We start from the raw sequence: 20,817 nt of genomic DNA, 5'->3' as shown, positions 1-20,817 counted from the left end.
AACATGCATCTGGCATAAATGTTTCACTATTGAAATGACTATCATGAAAAGAAAGAAACAATGTTGTGTTAATTAATTCATTACAATAAAAGAAATTTATGGTGACGAAAATTAGTGAAAAAAATAAATTTCGCCACTAAATAAGAATAATTCGTAATGAATTATAAAATTTGTCACATATAATAAAAAAATGAAATAATAGACGATGAAATTTATTTTCGTCAATAAATATTTCTTTTTAGGTGAGTAAAAATTAATTTTTGTCACTAAAGATTTTTCTGATAATTTTTTTGCGTGGTGCCAAAATTTTAAGACTTATTGATGAGAAAAAATTAATCACTAATTATAAAATTATTAATAATAAATATATTTTCGTCACTAATAATTTTTAATATTTTAATATCATTTAATAGGAAAATATTTTTGTGAGCTTTAACTTTTTAGTCCCTTGAGATCTTTGGGGAAATAATTAATCAATTTTGGGGGGATAAATGAGCGGCAATGAAAAGCATATAGGCCATTAATTTTTCCCCCTTTTGTCTAGAAGTTTTCCTCTCTCCAAACTCCTTTACTTTTAGAGAGAGATCGATCGATCGATCGATCCGTAGTTTTTGAATTAGCCATGGAGTGTACGAGCTTGGTGAAGTTAAATGCATCGTCTTCTTAGTGGATCAGCCAGCAATCCTTCAATCAATGACCTGGATCTTCCTGTCGATTTGCCTCTCCTCATGTCTCCGTCGTATGTGCCAAATCGTACTCCGACGAACTCGTCAAAACCACTGTGAGTTCAAAATATGCATCACTGAGCTGAGTTCGTTTTTATTTATTTATTTATTTATTGTTTTTTGGATTTTAATTACTGAAAGTTGTGAAAGTCAAATTGATTGATGATATTTCTACTTGAATTTCATTGTTTACTATGCTAATTTTTTGGGGGTAGTTTGGATGTGATTAGTTTAGAAGGCAAACTTTTGTTGATTGGTATGAAATCAAGATTTGAAGATGGAATCTTATTTTTAATCATGGTTGATTAAATAAAATATTTCAGTCACATTATAATTGATGGTTTGGTGTGGGCGTGGGGTGTGTAGGTTCTTTTTTCTTTCATTTAAGCTTATATTGCTTCGATTTCGTTGAGTTGTTTTATAATTTTTATGGATTTTAATCTTCACATTTTTTTTGGCTTCTAATCTGGCTTTATTGTTTATATGGTGAATAAATTTTGATTGTCTTCTTTATTGAGCGATTTAAAAGCTTTGATTTATCATCTAAATTTTCAAGTTTTATGTATTTTTTGGGTTTTTTTTCTTGTAGTTAATGTATGTAGTTAGCCATTAGATTTATAAACTAGGGTTTCGATTCTGGTGATTCGTGCGTCGTTTCCTCAGATTGAACGAAGATTTGGCTTTTTATTTAATGTCGTGGAAAGTCCAAACACAATTCCATATTGCAAGAATGAAAACAAAGGCACAATTCAAACATTCATTTTGTACCCTTTCAACTATTCTTGTTTGTAGCTATGTAAGAATTTAGGTAGTTTATGAGATTGGGTAATTTTAGTTTTCCTCTGTATTAGTTGATCAGCAGAAATTCAGTGATTAACATCAAGAGAATGGCCATGTATAATATGTAAAATGTATGGCAAAAAACTAGACACGATGATGAATTTTTATTCTTTATTTTTTTCATTGAAGTATGCTAGACTAGGAAGCACGGGTGCGGGTACGAGTACGGTACGGGTACGAGTGCGGGTACGCCGATACGGCAAAATCCAAAAAAAGTATGATACGGGTACGGCTGCGGTACGCCGATATTTTATTTATTTATTTTTTTATAATTATGGTTAAGAGATCCAACCTACAGGCAGATAACTTAAAACCATTGTTGAAATTAACCAATGTTGAAACAGGCAGATAACTTAACTTAACTCAAAACCAATGGTTATGCATCACAAATTAATGCTCTGTTTTTCAGTTACAAAATCCTCATCACTCCCCCTCAAAATAAACAGCTACCAAAGAGAATTTAAGGTGTCAAGGGATTTTAATTTGTCATCAAGCTTTACAACCAATATCATATTGCATATATATATGACATATATCAAAAAAAAAATAAGGACAGATCTTAGTTAAACAAATCTGGACAGATTTTAGTTCAAAAATCTGGCCATATATCAGAAAATAAATAAATAAATTAGGACAGATCTTAGTTCAAAAATCTGGACAGATTTTAGTTCAAAAATCTGGACATACATCAGAAAAAAAAAATAAATAAATAAGGACAGATCTTAGTTCAACAAATCTGGACAGATTTTAGTTAAAAATCTGGACAGATTTTAGTTCAAAAATCTAGACATACATCAGAAAAAAAAAAAAAGGACAGATCTTAGTTCAACAAATCTGGACAGATTTTAGTTAAAAATCTGGATAGATTTTAGTTCAAAAATCTAGTCATACACCAGAAAAAAAAAAAAAAAAATAAGGACAGATCTTAGTTCAACAAATCTGGACAGATTTTAGTTAAAAATCTGGACAGATTTTAGTTCAAAAATCTGGACATATATCACGAAAAAAAAAAAAGAGAGTTCAAGAAAAATGAAGAAGAAGATGAAGGATCAAAGAAAGAGAAAACCAAAGAGAAAAGAAGAATCAATCGTTTGCAGCGAAGAAAGAGCACAAAAATCTGAAAAAAAAAAAATGAAAGAAAGAGGATAAAGAATCGAAGAAGAAAAGGGGGAAGAATCGAAGATGAACTTACCTCTTCAATCGCACCTTTGAATGAGAGAATCAATCAGCAGCACCTTCGACTAAACCTTTCAATCGCACCTTCGAAGTGTTCTTCAGACTCTCTTGGGAGTATTTCTGGAAGGAGATGATCGAATAGACATGGAACCCTAGCAAGCACCTTCGAAGTTCTTCAGCCTTGGAGTATTTTGGAATGAGATATGGAAGGAGCTGAGATCGAATGAATAAAGAACCCTAATTCTATTTGTTTTGATGTTTTATTTATGTTTTATTTATTACAAAAGAACCCCAGATTTTTATAATTCTTTAAAATAGACATAAAAAATTGCTCCGGTACCCTTTAATTTATAAAAAATCTCGTTTTTTACCCCGGAGTACCCAAAACGTACCCATGGCGTACCCGTGGCGTACCCATGGCGTACCCGTGGCGTACCCAGGCGTATACCAACCGTATAAAACGTACCCGGTACGTTTTTGGCGTACCCGGTACGCGTGCAGCCGTACCGGTACGCGTACCCGCACCCGGTACGCGTGCAGCCGTACCCGTACGCGTACTTGTACGACAACATTTTTGGAGTACCCGTGCTTCATAGATGCTAGAAATGTTATATGTTATTAATTTTACTATTTATATGAATCATCATATGATATATCTTGTTTAGAGATAATTATTAAAAAATCAAAGAAAGTATATAATATCATATCATGTACCATATAAAAAAAACAATTATATAAAGGGTTGGGAATGCTCTGTTTTTTGTGGTTCAAAAGAAAGGGATTTATCTTATTATTGTGTAGCTATTTGCTTTGTTCCTTTTTGCATTTATTAATGAAATTTGAACATTGAGAGCATTAAACTATTAGATACTGCTCTGGCGTAGCCATAAGTTAGAACTGCTCTCCAATAGCTCTATTCATTTTATTTATCATTTTATTGGTTTAAATATATGATAACAACCATTACATTTATGGCATATTTGTTTAGACAGACGAGTCAAAGAAAACTACAATATAATAAACTATTAGTTCTTGAATGAATTGTTCTTAAATTATTTAGCTGAAAGTGATAAATATTTACCTATTAATCCAATTTTCATGAGATAATGGATTAATAAATTTGTTGGACATAGAATCCAATCACATACCTCATGTATCAATGATGAAATCAGATTCATTGATACAACAGCCTCGTTTGAAAACTTATTTATTTTAGTTGGCTTTTTAACTTTTTGGCTATTTTATGAGATGAAAAAAAGTTGTGTTTGGGATGATTTGTGATTTTTTTTTTTTTTTTTTTTATTTTAGTTGAATAGGTACTTTGATCAATTAAGTCATAAGACAAACAAGATAAAATAAAAACAAGATACACCAATCTGAAAATTTGACAATGTTAATGTGAGTATAATTTCTCCAGTAAAGAACAAATTACCCAAAAATATGTATGATAAATGAGTCATTCTATTAGTTTAAAATTTCAGTTTCATGTGTTGACAAGGGATAAAATATTTGGTGAAGTCGATTTCCTCTTTGATCATGCTCAAATTCAATGGAATGAAGTACTTGAAATAATTTTGTGCGAGTGTAAAATGATTTTCTGTCTAATATTTGACGCAATTAGAAGATTGAATATTTAGGACTTTGCTTAATTTGCTAATATTGTTTTCTGTTTTGCATAGCAACTGGAATGAATTTCTTTGTCTTCTTAGATCAGTACTAGAAAATGGAATCATAGGAGACACTGATATGACTTTGAAATCATGTTATTGTCACTTCATTGATGATATATTGATTAGTTATGATGATATACTATCTCACAAAATCAAAATCATGTACTTAATTAAGCAAATATTGAGTACAATTTGATCAAATCTATAGATGTTTATAAAGGCACTTTCCATCACTATTTTGCCAAATGCCTCACAGTTCAACAGAATAATTGAGAGTATTGATAATGTAAGTTGTAGATTTGTAAGGGTGATTAGAACTTGGTTGGATATAACTTATGGGATAGTATTTCGACTGTTCAGGTCCAGTTATAAATTGACAAAATAAATATTTATTTTGTTAATGGCTCAAACTTGGAGTGTTTTTTTTTTTTTTTTAATTGTCCAAAAAATAAAATAAAAAATTGATGAGTTAACGAGTATTCATGGTTTTATGATATTTAGTTTTTGTTTTGTGTTTTCCATATGGACATGTGTTTTATGCATTACATGCTTATGTTATATTTTGCATTGTCTTTTCAAGTAAATATTATGCGTTATATTTTATGTTTTATATCAATTTATGCTATTTAGTTACCAAAATGGCTCAATACTCACAGCCTCTTGATGTCAATGTAAAGGCACAAAGGGAGGCAGCCTCCCATTCTCATGTCGGTAAGATATTAAAGTTACTTATATTAATGAGCTTTTTGTTGAGGGTTGAGTGAACTGGGCTCTAAATTCTGTAAGTGTTTTCCTTTTATCTTCTTGTGGGTTGATCGGTTTTTTACCTTATTTATTGCTTTGGTTTTTGTTGAGGGTTGAGTGACAATAGACCTATATTTCTGCTTTGGTTTTATCTTATCTGGAAACAAAGAGGGAAAAAAACCACACCCACATATGCATTGATAAAATATCATCCCTAGGTTTATATATATTGTCACTATAGTTTTTGTGCAGGTTTAAAAGCACTTTTACATTATTGGAGGGTCAACCCCATTTTGTCCCTTGCGATGATAAAGTGAAAAATTAATAATGGACTTGTTGGGATTGTCTTTTCTTGTGATACTTTTTGGCAGCAAATAGGATATGAGTGGTACATTTGAGGCATTTCTTTTGGCCCCATCTATTGTTGGATTAGGATTTTTGTGGAAAAAGTGTGAATAAAAGGTTTTAAATAAAGGTGAAGTTTATGTAAATATTGTACAAAATATAATGTATTTGGACCCTTGTAATATATAGGAATAGCCACCCTATGTGCTTGTATATGTGGTGCTTTAACAGGTTGGAGGCTTCTACTCTGTTTGCTAGTTTCTATGCTGCTTCTATTATGTTATTTGCTGCTCCTGTGTTGATGCTGCTTAGGTTTTCTGAGGACTGCTCTGGGTATTGGTGTTAGCCTTTGCTAGATCAAGAGCTGATGCTGAGTAGCTGATGTTGTGTGGCTGCTGCTAGTGCGGTTTGTGAAAGGACTTTTCTTGAGTTTCTTCTCTAGTTTTGCTTGCTTTTTCTCTGTTAAGGGTTGTGGAATTGTATTTTGTGATGTTGTTGGCTAGTCTATTGGATGTTGATAGCCCTTGTTTGTGGCAAATGAACATTCCTTTGTGTGGTTTATTTTAGGATAATTCTCTTTGTAGTTTATTTAGTTTGGTTTGTCTGTTTGCTTTTGTTTCTCTCGGGTAGCTCTAGCTTTTTTAGTTTGGTGTTGTAAGGATCAATATTTGACATGCAAGGTAAGTCGACGGATGTTAACAAAGCGGTGGCAACAAAATATGGACGGAGCTTGAGCACCCACACCTACAGACTATGAAAAAAATACCTGAATCTTAAGAGTGCTAAGGGAGAGGAGTATGCTAAAAGCCACCCACCGCGTGAATGTGACCTCCAGCAATGGATAGCGAAGATGAATAAGTCGAGTGAGGAGCATTTGGAGATGACATCAAGCATCATGGAGTTTCTTAAGAAACAAAGTTTCAATGGACAATTTAGAGGAGGTGGCATTCCATGAACTCGTAGATCGCCTTTTTGGTAAGTCTATCTTGTTTATTTTTTCATTTTTCTTATGTTGGTTAGTATATATTGGTTAAAACATAGCAGTTTAAGAAAGTTACCAACCTCTTATATCCATTTATAGTTGTAGTCATGTCAAATGCTGAAGATCCAATTGGAATCAACAGTGACAAGCTAATGTGTGAGCCTATAACATCATCTGATCCAAGATTTTTAGCATCAAAATTGCAGTATTGCCACATTGAACATTGCTTTTTTGTGTATGTGGAAAATGGATCATATTAATCGAATTCACTTAGCATACCTACTGTGGTCTGCTCCTATTTCATATTAATAGAAATCACTTAGTATTTTTTCCACCCCTCTCTGTTTTTTATTTTTATATTTATATTTATATATATATATAACAAAATATTATGTGTTAGTGACTCAATTGACCAACTCTCATTGGATTATTGTTAACTTGCAAACTTTGACCGAAGAAAACCCGACTTGATTTTTGTTTAATTCTTTAGAAAACACAATTCAAGCCAACAATAAAGTGTTGGATAGTACCCTTTTTTTTAATATATATTTTAACAACACATGTAGGTGGTTTCTAGAGCTATTATTTGCCTTAGGTTCCATATAGCTAGGTTACATTGCATTAAGTATGCAAGGTGTGAACAATGAGCATACAAACAGGCCTAATCGTGTTTTTGTTTCATTATTTATTCATGCGTATTTGTTTTTGTTTTTATATTTGCTTGCATGTGTGTTTTTTGACCATTTTACCTCTTTAATGTTCAAAATAAAACAAGAGAATATTTAGATTTAAATGAAAATGGTACCTCTTATAAAAATCATAGGCTGATTAGTTTGTGTGTCCTATGATTCTCTCTGGTTATTGTTGGCATTAGTGCTTGTGATACGTAATATTTCTGCACTCTTTTGGAATCTTCTGTTATTTGTGTTGCTTATTATCAAGGATCTCCTCAACTCTTTGAAGTTTTGGATTGTTATATGTATTTCTACTAAATTGGTTTATAAAACAAAATTATTTGTATGAGTTTATATGTAATTGATAATATATTTTAATGTTTTTATTTATTTTCTTTGCAGATTGATTTTTGATGACATTTGGAAGCATACTTGCAAATCAAGATCAAGCGTTGATTTTTTATTTTTTATTTTGGTGGACTCTACGTTTGTTTATTTTGGGATTTGTTATGATGGTTTTTTTTATATTATATTTAATGGATTATTATTAAATTTATTTGATGGATATATTTTGATTTATAATATAAATTGTTTGGCGAATTTTTGTGTGTGGAGTGGTGTATAATAGTTAGTGGACTTCTTAGTACATTTAGAAGGTTATTAAGATATGAGCAGAGATATTTGTAAAATAATAATTTAAATTGAAATATAAAATATGAAACAAGTTTAATGACGAATTTGTTTGTCATCTATACTTGCTATTATGACAAAGTGATTATTCGTTACTAATAAATATTTTGTGACAATTTATTACAACTTATATATGAAAGTTTTTATTGATTTTATTGTTTGGTGATTAAAAATTTCGTCATGTATATAAATTTTTGTCACGAAACATATTTTGTCACCAATGAGTTTTGGAGATGAAAAATTTTGTCAACTTTACATCGTATTATGATGAAATTATTTCCTCATCAATGATCAACATGTGTGACAAATTTATTCGTCAACTAAAGTTATAAATATGGTATTGAATAAATATTTGGTGACAAAAATGAGGATTTTTAGTGACAAAATGTTGTTTTATTGGTGATAAAAAAAATTTGTCACTGAAGTAATTTCATTAGTGACGAAATTACTTTTTGTCATGGTGGTTTTTAGTGACAAACATTTAATGACAAAATCGGTGAGGAAAATATATCCTTACAAATATCTATAGGGGTAATTACGTGTAGGTTCTAATAAGTAGACTTATTGTCTAATAGGTCTTATGGGAAAAATTTGTCATAAAAAAATGTCACTAATTGTAAATTTTAGCGACAATTTATAAAGTCATAAAAAAAAAGTCATTGATTGTCAATTTTTAGCAACGTGCTTAAAAAATTGTCACAAAAAAATTATTTTTAATGACAATTTTACTAAGATTTATTTTTAATAGGACTTGATGAGAATTAAGTCCAACTATTAGGACCTATTGATAATTTATCCTAGTGAGGAAATTAGTTCTTTAGAGACAAAAAAAAATTTCGTTATTCAAAACCCAACTAACTTCTTGTGATTAACACTCTCTTCCCGTTTAAATCCTTCCTGATGAGGACTACGATTTTAAATAACAATATTGAGGTCTTTATTAATATTGGTCGCAGATTCGCAGTATGAAGGTATTGCGTGATCAAGGCAAACTTAAAAAATGAAAGCCAGCTCTAACTTTTTAACGAAGTATGAAGGCCCAACTCACACACCCGCGCGCACAAAAATAAAAAATAAAAAAAATAAATTGAATTTGATTTTTGTAACAAAATAAATCTTAATTTTTTTTTAATTTTGTCAATCTAAACTATGATTTTGACTATTTCTTCACAATAGTAAATGATGATTTTGTCTGTAATTTTTTTTTAATAAATCAAACCTGAGGATAAAGATTATGATAAAATTATTGTTCTATTCTAATTATATTTTGTTTTAAGAATAATTATTATATTATATTTTTTAAAACAATTTCATATGATTTTCGTAGTTGACATTAATCATAACCGTCAAGATTGACGAAAATCATAATTATTGAGATAAATTTGAAAATTTTCAATTGTCAACATTATTAATTTATTCACAATTTTTATTTATTTATTTATTTTTGGCGTAGTAGACTAAATTATAAAATTTGACCAATTTCAATTTTTTTATAAAAAAAAAAATTATTTCTCCAGAAGCAATTATAATTGATATAGTCAAACAATATTTTATAAATAATTCATATATTTGGCAAACATCCATCCATATTTACTTTTAAATAATTCGCCAATTAAATTATTATTATTATTATTATTATTATTATTATTATTATTATTATTATGTAAATGTTCATTTTTAAACTATTAACATTATAATACTAAAATGAATTAAATTGAATGGAATGATTATTCCTTAATCCTTTTATAGAATGATGATTCCTTCGTACTGGTATATGATTATTTCGTTTGTAATATTAGTCTTTTAATAAAATGACTTCCTTTACAATGATAAATGATGATTTTATTTGTAATATTTTTTTAATAAACCAAACTTGAGGACAAACATATGACGAAATGATTATTTCATTCAATTTTATTTTAACAAACTAAGCATAACTCAAAACCGAAAAAATTAATAAAACATAATTTAACATCAAAATTATTTCAAAACTCTACTTTTTAGACAAAATTAAAAAATATGATACGACAATCTTACCCGCCTTGCCTGAAGACTAACCCTGGTCATAAACATTTAACAACCATCAACCACAAAATGAAAAAAATATTATATATATTTTTTTATAGTAGTTGACTGACCCTGGTCGTGATTGTGAACTTTTAACAACCATCAACCACAAAATGAAAAAGAATATATTATATTTTTTTATAATTGTGATAGAGACCCCACACATACATGACTCCCATAACTTACACTCTCATTCAGTAACGGAGTCAAAAAAATTAAGTTAGAGGAGGCACTTATTAATTACAATTTTTTATTTAAAAAAAACATGATCAATATTAAGATAATAATAATTTTATGAGCTAAATTTAAGCATAAGAAATTAAAAATCAATATTAATAGGAACAAATCAAAATTCAATAATAGTGTATAATAACTCAGTGCGGGATGGTGATGTAAGCTTGTAATTTTAGCACAAAAAATTAGAGATCAAAATTCCAAATTTTAGAAAATAAAAACACATCATTTATAGCATAAATTATTATAAAATCTATTTAATTTTTATTTGACAGAAAATATTAAAGAGATGATATTGCTTATAAATAATGTATTTTGAATAGAAATCATTATGTAGTACCATATGGCATTGGCTATATGATGCTCAAAGCATGATAAATCACAAATCATACTAAGTAGTTCGTCAATCACCTAAAAGTAATGCGTTGATTATATTCAATCCATAAGATTTCTTAATACACTATTACATAAACAATACCACATAGTGTTCCCAAAGTGTCAAATAATTACTTATTGTGAACAACACAATAAATCCTTAACTAATGAAAATGTTGAGGAAAAAGAAAATGAATATATTTTGTATATGACCACACACACACACACACACACAAAATTTCAAAATTGAAGGGAGGCGCGTGACCCCCCTGGCTTTCTTTGTCTCTGCCCCAGCTCTCATTCCAACCACTCATAATGTGAGGTCCACACATACATGAGTGGATTCCACATACACATCAAAGGTCAAGATTAAAATGGAGGTCATGGAACTCCCCAAAAAAAAGGGTCTCAAACATTTCTATTTTTTTATAATTGTTGAACTGTCCATATCTACCTAACACATATTAAGAGATATCGTTATTAAAAAGACAAACATGACACGTATACAGTAATATAATATGTAATATTTGAGAAAGTTTTGGGTGCAAATAGAGTAGGTGTCATGTGGTACATTTATCTTCTCTCATTGGTTGAGAGAGTGAGGGTTACATTTATGTATTCGGTGATGGGAAGACAACATAGGAGGCCATAGTGTTTGTAATTGGTTGAAGCCACATTGTACCCTATCTACACTCAAGAATTTTTCATAATACCTAATATTTAAAACCACGACGAGGACTTTCAATTGCAGGAAGTCACCGACCAGTATAGTGAAATAAAAATTAAATGAGCATGTGGAATCATAGGCAAGACAAAAGAAACCAGTATAGTGAAATAAAAATTAAAGGAGCATGTGGAATCATAGGCAAGACAAAAGAAAAATGACAAAGTATAGTGAAATAAAAAATATAAGGCCCTCGAAATTGAAATCATAGAGAGAGATCAATAATAGAGGCTCAACCATACACATACAAATACACACATTAAAATCAAAAACCAGAATATACCTTCACAGCGTTCAAACACGCACACGTATCTGTATAAAAAAAAAAAAAACAAATAATAATAATAAAATAGATAAATTATATTAGTAGTCTTATATTTTATCGTTTATATCATTTTGATTCGTATAGTTTCAATTAATTCAATTTTGATTTTTGATTTTTGATTTTGTGTCAATTTGATCGAATTGATTACACCGTAATAATTTTTGACAAAATTTTCACTGAATTAATTGAGGTTAAGTCACTAAATTAATAAAGTTTACAATTTTAATCCTAAAAGTATGATACATGTCATACATGCACGCTCAATTTATGGGAGGGTTGGTGTGGAGAGGTAGGGTGAAAACCAAAGATTACCTGCAAAGGCTTGGAGTGCTGAGTAGCGGCATGAGAAATGTTTGTCCCTTCTGTAAGACTGAAGCTGAATCCTTAAACCATATTTTTTTGGTGTGCACTGGCATTGGGAAGACATGGGTTGAACTGCTACTCTTCTTAGCCAATACTGATGAGATACGAAATAACAAATAAGAAAGATAAAACAAATCAAACAAATTACATACACACAAGAATAGAAGGATTTACATGGTTCACTTCAAAATATGATTACATCCACGACTGTTGCAGTTTTCACTATGATCAGGAAATAATACTACTATCATAACCTAAAAGAGATACCCCTTCATCTATTTATAATTATAGAATTAGAGCAACGTGGAAGCAACAAAGAAATTACTAAAGTAACCCCCCTAATTGTGATGGTCTTATTCATCGTGATACTTTTGCGCTCATCTTCCTTTATTAATGTAATTGTTCTTGTATTTTGTGCTTTGTTTTTTCGTCAATGAAGTCGTTTTTTTGTTGATCAATATATATATAGATTTCTTATTCTAAAATGCCATTCAAGTATATTTAAGCATACATTACATATTTTCTAATTACTCACATAAAGCTAATCAAATGTATTGCTATTACATCAAGTATTTGACTAATTTAACAAATGAAAACCAAAGCACGAGTAGGGATGGCAATGAGGATTAATAGGGTGGATATTAATTCTCTATCCCCATTCCCCTATAATAAATTTTCCCCATTCCCCATTCTCCGTGGGTACCACCCTCCCCATTTCTTAATGGGTTTGGATTTTCCCCAACCCATTTTAATCCCCATTTTTATTTTATTTTTATTTTTTTATATTTAATCTTAACAACCACTTTTTTTTTTAAAGATTCACAACAAAAGCTAAATATACTTTCAATCTTTTTTCTTTCTTTTTTAATATATTTAATGTTAACAACTTTTCTTTTCTTTTTCTTTCTTCTTCTTCTTCTTCTTCTCCTTTTTTTTTTTTTTTTTTTTTTTTTTTTTTTTAAGGTTTTAGCTAAATATAACTTAAATCTTTTTTCTTTCTTTTTTCATATATTTAATGTTAACAATTTAATTTTTTAATTTTTTTTAAGGTTCACAACAAAAGCTAAATATACATTCAATCTTATTTTATTTTATTTTGTTCAACAACAAAATCAAATACACATTAATTAATTAATTAAAAAGTTTGTTTTATAATAATCAAATATATAATTTTGAGACAATCAAATAAGTTTTAGTAATTGAAAAAAAAAATGTGGAAGAACATGGAAGATTTTAAAAAAAAATTACAACCATCTCTCTCTCTCTCTCACTCTCTCCCCTACATGTTATAAGAATCTGTTTACAATGTTATAAAAGACTGTTTGAAGAAATAAAATGTGAAAGAACCTGTTTGAAGAAAGTATTATAAGACCCATATTGCATCAGGGCATAAACAAGGAATTGTTTGTTGATCTCTTAGCCACTTACATTTTAGACATTAAACTATCTTTCTTTTAGCAAATTTGAACCAGTCATTTTAATTTATCCAAAATCTAATTATACCTTTTAACAAATCTGAACCACTCATTTTAAAATATCTATGCCTTACCACACTCAATCCATTCTCCATCTTTTTCCTTTAGTCCCCCACCAATTTTGTTGTTTGGTACTTTTAAAAAACAAAAAATGCTTTTTCAATTAAATTTTTACTAATTTCACAACAGCATCACCACTATTCTCACCTTCACTATCACACTACCGTCACCATACCCACTACCATCATCATTGCCGCCATCACCCCACCACCATGTCATAATCTTTACTTTCACCTTCGTTCCATCACTACTACCACCAAATATAAAAAAATATATTTTTAATTGTTTTTATAAAAAATATTTTCTATCTAAATAAATGAAGCATAACATTGGGAAACAAGCTAATTTCAGTTAAATCTGTTCATAACTAAAAAAAATTCTTTTATTTTAAAAAAAAGGGCAAATTACATATACCTCCCTCGAGGTTTAGCTAAATTACAGATATCCCCCTGAGGTTTAAAAAATTACAGATACCCCCCTGAGGTTTATATTTTCATAACAAATTGCCCCATAAGGTTTATATTTTCATAACAATTTGCCCATAATTTGTTATGCAAATAATACCTTCAGGAGATATCTGTAATTTTGCTAAACCTCGAGGGGGATATGTGTAATTTGCCCTAAAATAAATAAGATTGAATGTATATTTAGCTTTGGTTGTGAATCTTAAAAAAAAAAAAAATGGTTGTGAACCTTAAAAAAAAAATTAAAAAAAAAAGATTGAATGTATATTTAGTTTTGGTTGTGAATCTTAAAAAAAAAATGCTTGTGAACCTTAAAAAAAAATTAAAAAAAAAACAAAAGAAAAAAGATTGAATGTATATTTAGCTTTGGTTGTGAATCTTAAAAATTAAAAAAAAATGGTTGTAAACCTTAGAAATAAAAATAATAATAATAAAAAAAAGATTGGATGTATATTTAGCTTTGGTTGTGGATCTTAAAAAAAAATAAAAAAAAAAGAGTTGGTTGTGAACCTGATAAATAAACAAATAAATAAATATTGAATGTATATTTAGTTTTGGTTGTGAATCTTAAAAAAAAAAAAATGGTTGTGAACCTTAAAAAAAAAAAAAAATTAAAAAAAACAAAAGAAAAAAGATTGAATGTATATTTTAACTTTGGTTGTGAATCTTAAAAATTAAAAAAAAAATGGTTGTGAACCTTAAAAATAATAAAAATAATAATAAAAAAAAATTGGAGGTATATTTAGCTTTGGTTGCGGATCTTAAAAAAAAAAAAAAAAAAAGTTGGTTGTGAACCTGATAAATAAATAGATAAATAAATAAAGATTGAATGTATATTTAGTTTTGGTTGTGAATCTTAAAAAAAAAAAAAAAACATATGGGAAAATTAGTGGGTACCCATCCCCAACCCATCCACTGTGGATATGTAAAGAATATCACTTATCCTAAACAATGGATAAAAAAAAGAGGGAAAAACCCATATATTTGGGTTGGGTCTCTATAGATACACAGGGTAAGTTATCTATTGCCATTCCTAAGCACGAGAGGTTCACTGGCATGCAAAATTCAACTTGGACATTTAAAGATCATCAACAAGTACCATGCAAACATGGAGTTACAGAGAAGATATTCTAACAATGAATTTGTAGCATAACATTGACATTTAAATGTTCAATTAGAATATGACAATAATTTTTGGTAACATAAAACGGAATACAATTTTCCAGAAGATTGATTAAGAAAACCGACACTATATACGTGTTTTGTTTTATCATTTTTAAACCAAGAAAACATTAATTATTTTATTAAAACAATTTGTCAAACAAATCAAAATTCAATAATAGTGTGTAATAACTAGGTGTAGGATGGTGACGTAAGTTTGTAATTTTAGCACAAAAAATTATAGATCAAAATTCCGAATTTTAGAAAATAAAAACACATCATTTATAGCACAAATTATTATAAAATCTATTTAATTTTTATTTGACAGAAAATATTAAAGAGATGATATTACTTATAAATGATGTGTCTTGAATCGAAATTAGTACGTAACACCATATGGCATAACCTATGTGTTGCTCAAAGCTTGATAAATCACAAATCACACTAAGTAGTTTGTCAACTACCTAAAAGTAATGAGCTAATTATATTAATCCATAAGATTTCCTAGTACAGTGTTATATAAACAATATCACATAGTGCTCCCAAAGTGTCAAATAACTATTTATTGTGAATAACACAATAAATCCTTAACTAATGAAAATGTTAAGGAAAAAAAAAATGAATACATTTTGTATATGACCACAAAAAAAAAAAAAAAAAATCAAAATTGTGGGGAGGCGTGTGACCCCTCTAGCTTTCTTTGTCTCCGCCCCTGCCCTCATTCCATCCACTCATAACGTGGGATCTACACATACATGAGTGGACTGCACACACACATCAAAGGCCAAGATTAAAATGGAGGTCATGGAACCCAAAAAAAAAAGTTCCAAACATTTCTATTTTTTTATAATTGTTGAACTGTCCATATCTACCTAACACATATTAAGAGATATCGTTATTAAAAAGACAAACACGACACGTATACAGTAATATAATATGTAATACTTTGAGAAATTTTTTGGTGCAAATAGGGTAGATGCCATGTGGTACCTTTATCTTCTCTAATTGGTTGAGAGAGTTAGGATTACATTTATGTATTGGGTGGAGAGACAATATAGGAGGCCATAGTGTTTGTAATTGGTTGAAGCAACATGGTACCCTATTTGCACCCAAGAATTTTTCATAATACCTAGTATTTAAAACCACGACGAGGACTTTCAATTCTAGGAAGTCACCAACCAGTACAGTGAAATAAAAATTAAAGGAGCATGTGGAATCAAGGGCAAGACAAAAGAAAAATGGCAAAGTATAGTGAAATAAAAAATATAAGGCCCTCGAAATTGAAATCATAGAGAGAGATCAATAATAGAGGCTCAACCATACACATACAAATACACACATTAAAATAAAAAACCAGAATATACCTTCACAGTGTTCAAACACGCACATGTATTTGTATAAAAAAAAACAAATAATAATAATAAAATAGATAAATTATATTAGTAGTCTTATATTTTATCGCTTATATCATTTTGATTCGTATAGTTTCAATTAATTCAATTTTAATTTTTGATTTTTGATTTTGTGTCAATTTGATCGAATTAATTATACCGTAATAATTTTTGACAAAATTTTCACTGAATTAATTGAGGTTAAGTCACTAAATTAATAAAGTTTACAATTTTAATCCTAAAAGTATGATAATGTTTGTCCCTTCTGTAAGACTGAAGCTGAATCCTTAAACCATATTTTTTTTTTGGTGTGCACTAGAATTGGGAAAGACATGGGTTGAACTGCTACAATGGTGGGTTAGAAATATGTCTCTTCTTAGCCAATACTGATGAGACACGAAATAATAAATAAGAAAGATAAAACAAATCAAACAAATTACATACACACGAGAATAGAAGAATTTACATGGTTCACTCTAAAATAGGATTACGTCCACGACTACTGCGGTTTTCACTATGATCAGAAAATAATACAACTATCATAACCTAAAAGAGATACCCTTCATCTATTTTTAAGTATAAAATTAGAGCAACGTGGAAGCAATAAGGAAATTACTAAAGTAACCCCCCTAGTTGTGATGGTCTTATTCATCGTGATACTTTTGCGCTCATCTTTCTTTATTAATATAATTCTTCTTGTATTTTGTACTTTGTTTTTTCGACAATGAAGTCTTTTTTCGTTTATCAATATATATATATATATATAGATTTCTTATTCTAAAATGCCATTCAAGTATATTTAAGCATACATTACATATTTTCTAATTATTCGCATAAAGCTAATCAAATGTATTGCTATTACATCAAGTATTTGACTAATTTAACAAATGAAAACCAAAGCACGGGAGGTTCACTGACATGCAAAATTCAACTTGGACATTTAAAGATCATCAACAAGTACCATGCAAACATGGAGTTACAGAGAAGATATTCTAACACTGAATTTCTAAAATAACATTGACATTTAAATGTTCAATTAGATTATGACAATAATTTTTGGTAACATAAAACGGATTACAATTTTCCAGAAGATTGATTAAGAAAACCGACACTATATATGTGTTTTGTTTTATCATTTTTAAACCAAGAAAACATTAATTATTTTATTAAAACAATCTGTCAAACAATATATTAAACAAAATCAAATAACACATTGCTAGATCTACACAATTTAGAAAGAAAAGCAGTTTTAGATTTTTTTTTTTTTTTGGGTCGGTAGTTTTAGGTTGTTAGTCTTGCAATATAATAAACAAGATAATTAGTATGAATTATAAAATATCAATGACAATAAACAATAATATGTATAGACAAAATTATGGGTAGTGAAACATAACTGTAAGACTTTGGGAGTCACGTTGTCACTGTTCTAAAATTGCTTTTTCTCCCCTCGTGAAGGTACAACCGGAATGAAATAGTTCCAAAATAAAATCCATACTGCTTATAGTGTCTCCCATCTAGTGTTCACAACCAACAAAAAATTTGAACCATGTGGCTCAAAATACAATATAGAATATATAGAACTCTCATAAAACATTTCAGCTCTCAAATCATCTTTTTAATCTCTTCTTGTGTCTTATGCATCTTCCAACTCATAAAAAACTATATACATATATAGCATTCTTAGTAACCTATATAATAAAAATTCACTTGACGATAACAATAAATCACCATTAAACATTATATTTAACAAAGAAATAATGAGATATAAAACTTTTTTAACTCACAATTTATTAAATTTATTAAAATAATATATTATTATATTTTTATTAAAGATATCCCAACATGGAGCACACTAGAGTCAAAGGATGACTTTTCAAATCAACCAATCAAATTGCTTAAACTTAAATCCAGCCCACCACTTAAGCAAGAGCAAGGATCCTCTAGAGTGATTTTTTTCTAAAGTTTCCTAGAGTGTTACATTGTGTGGTTGAGATTTACTGGCAAGTTACATCAGAAAAATTGATGTGACTTGCTAGTAAATCTCAACCACACAATGTAGCACTCTAGGAAACTTTAGGAAAATTTCACTCTAGAGGATCCTTGGTGCTTAAGCAACCCCTCTATTGACCGAGGCACCACCCTCTAGACCCCACCAATTCAGCAAGTTGGCCCAAACCTTCCAAATTGATTAGCACAGCAACGACACATGATCAACTGATTCAACTTCTGAATTACAAAAAATATAATGATGCCAGCATTCACACTAAGAATCCCAATTCTTTGTAAATAAGCAGCTGTTTAGACCCCCGATTCCAGGCCAACCACCTAAAGAATTGAGTTTCAGGAGGAGAAATGTTAGACCACAAGAGGGATGGAACATCAGATATATAATCATGCTTATAATCTGAGGTGCAGTTTTGCTACCAAATATTATTGGTTATACTTCTATGTGGCCATACTTCTATTCAATCACAAAATCTTATGTCTCCTTATATTCTCCCATTACGGAACACAAAATTGTCAATTTTCTCCCTCCATCAATCAGAATACACATTGGGCATCACGTGACGATAGCTATGACCAACCAATAACTTATCTTTTGCTACTGTCATTGAAGCTCCGGTCACTTCCAGTCGCTTATGTGGCCTAATGAAAACGTTATACATGTTTCTTGAATACTGTAAAACTAACGGAGATATGGTGTTATCTTACCTTTTTATTCTTTGTCCTCTCTCCTCATTTACTGTTCCACTCACTCTTCTCTCTCTTTTTCTTATTTATTTTTTATTCTCTTTCTGTTTCTTCCTTCTATCTCCTCTCTCCATTAATTTTTTACAAAGTCAGTCATGGGAACTAGATCCTACAGCAGATCCATCATGGATCGATTTTGTAGCACTGTTTCTAATTGAACACCAAAGCAGTTTCTTTCAAATTTTACAAACTTAGAATTTCAATCATGGGAAGAAATTATTTTGTTGTTCCAAGTTCTCTCTTTTTATTTTTTGTTTTTCCTTTTTGGTTGATAACACTAACAGAAAACTGTACAATCTTCCATTGTGACAAAGCCTAATATGAATTACGAATTGCAAAATTTGAAGAAAAAAAAAATTGCAAAATTGTGGAGAGAGAAAAAAAGAGAACATCATAATGTGGAAGAGAGGGGAAAAACAAACAGAGTAAATTAAAGAACGGCGTCATCTCCATTATTTTTTTATCCAACTTAAAAACATGCGGAAGTTTGACATTGGGCCACGTCAGTGATTGTATGGAAAATTGAATATTATTTATGGAAAATTGAGTGTTGTGATCAAGGTTGACCTGGCCTTTAGGAGACTCAAGGCAAACTTAAAAAATGAAAGCCTAGCTCTAACTTTTTAATCTTTTTAACAAAATAAATCTTAATTTTTTAATTTTGTCAATCTAAATAATAATTTTGACTATTCTCTCACAATAATAAATGATAATTTTGTCTGTAATATTTTTTAATAAATCAAACCTGAGGATAAAGGTTATGATAAATTATTATTCTATTATAATTTATAAATTTTTTTGACAATAATTATTATATTATATTTTTTAAGCAATTTCATATGATTTTCACAGTTGACATTAATCATAACCATCGAGATTGAGAAAAATCATAATTGTTGAGATAAATTTGAATATTTTCAATTATTAACACTATTATTTGTTCACACTTTTTCTTGGCGTAGTAGATTGAATTATAAAATTTGATCAACTTCAATTTATTTTTAAAAAATTATTTCTCCAGAAACAATTTTAATTGACATAGCCAAACAATATTCTATAAATAATTAATATATTTGACAAACAACCATCCATCTTTATTTTTAAATAATTCACAAATTCAATTATTATTATTATTATTATTATTATTATTATTATTATTATTATTTTCTTAAATATTCTGTAAATCTTCATTTTCAAACTAATAAATTATAATATAGTGTTTAGTTCACTAAAATGAATTAAATTAAATGGAATGGTTATTCCTTAGTCCTTTTATAGAATGATGATTCCCTCACAATGGTATATGATGATTTCGTTTGAAACATTAGTCTTTTTATGAAATGACTATTCCCTCGTAATGGTAAATAATGATTTTCTTTGTAATATTTTTTAATAAATCAAACTTGAGGACAAACGTTATATGATGAAACAATTATTCCATTCAATTTCATTTCAACAAACTAAGCATAAACTAAGATTGAAATAATTAATCAAACATAATTTAATATCAAAATTATTTCAAAACTCTATTTTTTTAGACAAAATTTAGAAGTCCGAAACTTCAATCTTGCACGCCTTGCC

The 20,817-nt window shown here is 29.1% G+C and overlaps 2 long non-coding RNA genes across 3 annotated transcripts; one reads left to right on the top strand and one right to left on the bottom strand.

The window, feature by feature from the left end:
- Positions 1-559: 559 nt before the first annotated feature.
- On the top strand, positions 560-7,756 carry LOC145795062 (uncharacterized). 2 transcript variants are annotated; one of them, XR_014335239.1, is made up of 3 exons: positions 560-781; positions 6,181-6,475; positions 7,559-7,756. It is a non-coding gene; the product is annotated as an uncharacterized LOC145795062 (long non-coding RNA). The 2 variants fall into 2 exon arrangements; XR_014335238.1 differs by lacking the exon at positions 560-781 and having other exon boundaries at positions 3,344-6,475.
- Positions 1,667-3,265, bottom strand: LOC145795063 (uncharacterized). Its single transcript, XR_014335240.1, has 2 exons — positions 2,758-3,265; positions 1,667-2,682 (listed from the first exon to the last, which is right to left on the bottom strand). It is a non-coding gene; the product is annotated as an uncharacterized LOC145795063 (long non-coding RNA).
- Positions 7,757-20,817: the final 13,061 nt, after the last annotated feature.

Source organism: Camellia sinensis, chromosome 7 (genome assembly GCF_055761805.1).
Source record: "Camellia sinensis isolate YWXY chromosome 7, ASM5576180v1, whole genome shotgun sequence".
Taxonomy (NCBI): Eukaryota; Viridiplantae; Streptophyta; class Magnoliopsida; order Ericales; family Theaceae; genus Camellia; species Camellia sinensis.
The sequence above is the reverse complement of the archived record's forward strand: the minus strand, read 5'-3'. Positions and strand labels throughout refer to the sequence as shown.